Source organism: Convolutriloba macropyga, chromosome 15 (genome assembly GCF_964194025.1).
Source record: "Convolutriloba macropyga chromosome 15, txConMacr16.3, whole genome shotgun sequence".
NCBI classification, from domain to species: domain Eukaryota; kingdom Metazoa; phylum Xenacoelomorpha; order Acoela; family Convolutidae; genus Convolutriloba; species Convolutriloba macropyga.
The window spans coordinates 9,797,776-9,803,775 of NC_134482.1; the positions used below are offsets into that span (position 1 = coordinate 9,797,776).

The 6,000-nt window shown below is 32.7% G+C and overlaps 1 protein-coding gene across 3 annotated transcripts in view; it reads left to right on the top strand.

The window, feature by feature from the left end:
• Positions 1-6,000, top strand: part of LOC142354678 (uncharacterized) — a 51,867-nt gene that overhangs the window by 41,792 nt on the left and 4,075 nt on the right. The window lies entirely within an intron of this gene.

Here is a 6,000-nt window from a genome sequence, read left to right on the forward strand (position 1 = left end):
TATCGCAGTATAATTACAATATACCCGTTTCTGTCGGGAAACTGTTCAAGTGTTCTAAGTACTCTTCTACAAAACTCGTTTTAGACTTTTTCTACTCTTCGAGGGTTGTATCAAAATTCCGTTGTATTTTCAACCTTATTATCAGTTTTCACGTTTAGGTTTCTGGAATACTTGGCCGTATTCTTATACTATTGACTAAAATTGTTCTAAACTTCTATTATCAGCGTGTTTGTGTGAACACAATGTAACTCCTTGAAAGACATTCTATCTTATCATTGTGCAAAAGTATATTGTAGCTATATGTAAGACAAAGTTAGATAAAAAGCAATTGAAATTAAGGATTTTATATTTACCACTAATACTGATAACAAATTTACCAATGTCATTTGGTGAAAATTATAAATTTAGGTGTGGAATAACTAAAAGCATTCTATTTAAAGAAATTGAACTTCTTTAGTGTTTAAAACCCTTCCTCTTCAGTGTTTAAAAACCTTTAGATAGAAAGCAATTGAAATTAAGGATTTTATATTTACCACTAATACTTATAACAAGTTTACCAATGTCATTTGGTGAAAATCATAAATGTAGTTGTGGAATAACTAGAAGCATTCTATTTAAAGAAATTGAACTTGTTTAGTGTTTAAAAACCTTTCTCTACTATATGAAAAATAAAAATAAAAAGTTTTTATAACTACTTTACTAGTGAAAATTTTGCCTTTTTACTGAAATCCTACATATGAAAATTGACTTTTTTCATTTAAAAACGTTTTTTACTATATGTTAAAAAAAAAAGTTCTTTATAACTACTTAAGTAGTGAGATTTTTCCACTTTCACGGAACTCCTACATATGAAAATTGATTTTTTGACATTTAAAAACCTTTTTTTTTACTATATGGTCAAAAAAATAAAAGTTCTTTATAACTACTTAAGTAGAGAGACTTTTCCACTTTTACAGAATTCCTACATATGAAAATTGACTTTTTAACAATTAAAAACCTTTCTTAACTATATGGTCAATAAAATAAAAGTTCTTTATAACTACTTCAGTAGTGAGATTTTTGCCTTTTTACGGAATTCCTACATATGAAAATTGACTTTTTACCATTTAAAAACCTTTTTTTACCCTATGGTTAGTGAAATAAATGTTTTTTGTAACTACCCAACTAGTGAGAATTTTGCCTTTTTTACTGAAATCCTACATATGAAAACTGACTTTTTACCATTTAAAACCTTTTTTACCCCATGGTGAATGAAATAAAAGTTTTTTGTAACTATTTAAGTACTGAGAATTTTGCACTTTAATAGAACTCCTACATATGAAAATTGAGTTTTTACCATTTAAAAACCTTTTTTTACTATATGGTGAATAAAATAAAAGTTCTTTATAACTAGTCATTAGTGAGATTTTTCCACTTTTACTAAATTCCTACATATAAAAATTGACTTTTTACCATTTAAAAACCTTTTTTTACTACATGGTGAATAAAAAATAAGTTTTTTGTAACTACTTAAGTAGTGAAACTTTTGCATTTTTACTGAATTCCTACATATGAAATATGACTTTTTACCATTTCAAAACTTTTTTTTACCCTATGGTTAGTAAATAAAAGTTTTTTGTAACTACTTAAGTAGTGAAAATTTTGCACTGATACAGAATTCCTGCATATGAAAATTGACTTTTTACCATTCAAAAACCTTTTTTTACTCTATGGTTAGTAAAATAAAAGTTTTTGGTAACTACTTTATTAGTGAGATTTTTGCACTTATACAGAATTCCTATATATAAAAATTGACTTTTTACCGTTTCATTCTTCAATATGTGTTTTAAACAGAGCTTTGCTTGCTGTGTTTTTATGTTATAATGTGTGAGATTGTTTTCTTTCAACGTTTACAAGCTAACAATTTGACGGAATACTTTTTTGATTCTGCCTTGTCTTGCCCGTTTTATTCTCTCAACAAAAAGAGATATTATGATGTTCTATTAAAAATAAAATTGCAACTTGATATTTTTTTACACAATCACACCCAAAAAAATATTATTAAAGCGCACACTTTAATTATTTACAGATTGATAGAAATGGTGACAGTTTCAGAACGTTTCAGTTCTCAGAGTTCAATTTAGTCCTCAAATATCTCTATAAGCGGTGTTCAATTGGCACGTTTTTTCTGTGGAGCGTTGCATACTTTGGGAGTCTCTGAAATCAAGAGTGTTGTGTTGGTTGAGGTTCTGTACGCTTCGAAGGATACTGTAGTTTTCTCTGCACTCTGGGTTGGTGTCACAAAAGTTGTCTCTGAAAGAAGAGAACTATCGAAATTCGGTTCGAACTGCTCGATTGATCCCATATTCCCAGACATTTTGTCCATGATTGAAGCCATGACTGCTTTTCGTTTTGTATCTGTTGTTTCCAGCGTACCAATGGGGCTCGAGTCGTTTGTTGCCGGTGATCCAATTGGTGAAGTAGCTGGTGAGGTTGGCGAAGGTTGAACTCCACAAAGTTGAACTAGTCCTTCAATTGCCTGGAAGTGGTCGAGTTGATTCTCAAAAATAGGCACACAGTCACAATCGTATCGGTAAAAAAGTCTCTTTGTGTCTGGAGAAAGTGTGTCAAAGTCATAGGGGAAAAGTAGGGGCGTTTTTCGTGGAACGCTGTATCCTCCAGCTGTTAGCACAGTTTTTGTGCCATTGTCTTCAGTAGATACGTATTCATCTGGCAGTGTTGCAACAAAATTCACGAACATTTTTGGTATGATGCAATGTTCAACTGATCTCCAACAGCCTTTTTCGCTATTTTTCTTTTGCTGTATAAAAACAATGCAGATAGACAATACTGCGCTCCCAAGAATCTTCAGACTTGCACAGAATGTAGTAAGAGATTATTGGTAAACGTTTTTAGAACTTCTTTTCTTGAAATTGGAGCAGAACTGAACAACTATAGCCTTGAGTGTAAAACGAATAAATAAAATCCGGCAAATACCAACATTAGCAACACTTGTGCGTGAAATTTGTTGAATACTTAACACACCCAGGTCAAGGGTTGTAACTGCAATTGTGAATGTTTACTCTAAATGAACTTGTTCGTGTTATAGTTTTATGATATTGGTAACTAGTTGCAAAGTGTATAACTTTGTCTTATCTAAACAGACTCAAACACAATAGTATTCAGTTTTATTAAACCTTTATGATGTATACAATAACAGGAAATTTACAACCAGTTTTGTTTAGCATAGACTATGTTATATCAAACGCCTAAAGCCTGCTATCAAACGCTTGCTGTGTAATTTTGAGTTCTTTCTTATCTATGGACACACCCAGAGGTCAGATTTGTTTTACATTAAACTGCGCTATGTCTTGCTCTATGTTGAGTATTATTATCCAAATATAAACTTTAATACCTATGCAATAAAACAGTTTAAGTGAGGGTCACGAGTTTTGTCTTACATTTTGATGAAACTGCTAAGTTTTATAATCTAGATTTGCATTCAAATTCAAATCAGAAGCTTACATGTTAGCCAAGAGCGCTCTTATCATTAGCAAGCCATTCAATTGTTGTTTGTCTTTTGTGTGTTAAAGGTACTTGCAAATAAAATTATTTCCGAATTCTTTCAAAACAGGTAGTTTGACACAGTTTAAGTACACAATTCTTGTACACAAACTACCAAACAGTTTAAGTACACAAAATACCATTTACTGCTAATAAGGACGCAGAGTTTGGAGACGTGTATTTAGAAATCTCTAGAACAGAGAAGATATTGATACGTGCAACAGTGAAATCTTATGAAAATACGTGTACCTATGTATTTCTCAAGCTGTTTAAAAAAGTTGACAAAGAATATGAAGTTCAACAACGAATTACTCTAACTTTAGGCGAGTTTGAGCTTTTGTTCAAGCTAACAAAGCTCCAGCAGCGAAAAGACGTAAAACTAAAAAAGACGACGAGCACGACACTTCAGACTAATTATAATATATTAAAAAATGGTGGAAGCAATGTATGAGCGTTCTCCGGGATTCTTCAAGCAGTTTCAGAAAAACTTTAAATATTTCATATCGAAAAAAAACCTGATTTTACTTATTTTAAGAACTTTGCCTTTTGCATGCATTTTGAGAGTGTCCACTGTGATTGTAACCCTACTAATCATTACAATGTTCTTATCGACGTGTCGGAGTTCTCAGCAGACTTTCTCAAATAAACAAAACCGTGTTCAGTTCCGTGTCTTTTTACAAATTTCAAGTATCTTTTCTCGTCTTCGCATACACTGGAGGCAAAGGGAGATGTTTTTCAAAAACTCTTGCTGGCAATGGAGTACAACAAAAGCAATTTCACAGTTTCTCAAAAGCAGACACTACTGCTTCCATACAAAAGCGTTTGCCAATGTTCACGAAAAATGTCACAAACAAATTTCAACCACCTGACTGCTTACAACGAAACTTTGCTGGACACAAAAGTTTGGAAGTTAATGCATCGAAGCAGAAAAATCAACCAATCGAACCAGAAAAATCAAACTGATCAACTAACAACTGAAACTCTGAAAAGATTTCAATCGATTCTCTCTGGACCGCATGCTGGTGCTTTTTGTCAAACAATGGACACTTTTATTAGTGGATATGGAAAGTTAGAAATTAATTCTGATGTTCTGTGTGTTCGTTTCCTTTATGAAGAAAAAATTAAATTTTGAAAAAAAATTATTTTCAATATAGGTTAGTAATGTTAGAACATCATATGAAGCACAAAACGAAGCAAATGAATTTTACTCATTTTTACAAGTTTTTTTTCCACTGAAAATAATATGAGCAATATAAATACAAAATAAGCCACACAAAATTGAGTTTTGTTTCTGTATAGGTTGATTTCTCAGTAATTCATATACGGTATTAACATTAAAGTTTGAGGCGATTCTGCTCTGCAACTGTTTGTATGACGATAGAGTTTGGCCTAAGGGATCTGCAAAAATAAATTTTTGATCTTTTCGGCAGAGAAGAATCCAATGGGTTCCAATTGATGCAGACGTTGAAATATTGACTATAACGAAGCTGTTGTCGGTAAAGTTGGTTGGAAAATTATCAGCAGCTTAAACTCCACGAAATTTGTATTTTAGTTCCGAACATCTCTGAATTAGAGAGTTCAAATTGTCTTCGGCCATTAGTTTGTTAAAATATGATTCTTTTGAAACTTTCCACGCCGAATCAATATAGATGGTACCTGCTTTTTCACCAATAATGAATATTTCTACATTATGAGCTAAGGCAGCAAAAAATTTTAGCTCAATTGATACAGAACAATTTGTAAGTTCAGGGTGAATGAAATCATGAGACGCCTGCTGAGTACTTGTCAGATCGAAAACCATAATAAAATGATTTGGGTAGTCTTCTAGACTAATTCCATGTCCATTGTCGATATAGGCTAGATCTGACATCGTGTTAAAGTAAACACGTTTTGAATCATCAGTTGAAATAGGACTATCGGCAACGGGAAGGCCATTACGGTAAATACAAATTTGTTCCAAATTGAATTTTCTATAGTGAAATGGGTTAAGCAGATTGTTTCCGCGGAAAGCTTCGTTCGTGTTTAAGCAAATGGCGAGTCTTCTAATGGGTTCTCTACCAGAAACATCTTCTTCCTTCCAGCTCTGCAAACCGGCAGAAGCCAGAAAAGTTTTAGTAATCGTTTATAGGTAAGGATAGGATGCTGGACTGGACAGCAAGGTCTTTTCTATTGCTGACACAACATCATGGTTCAGAGTCATTTTTCGTACATATAAGTTAATTTCTGTAATTTTTATTTTGTAGGATTTTCCAGGGTCATCTGAAATTAAAGAAAAATCGTCAATTGATCGCCGAAAAAAGATTCGAAGTGTTACAACACTGAGAAAATGTTGATCACAGGTAAAGAAGTCAACGGCCACCTTTCCGTAAAATGTACACTCAGCAGATCCTCTGACTAGAGCTTTTCGTCTGGTGATTTCGGATGCTGCAATCCCTCCTGGGTTTGCTTCATAAGAAT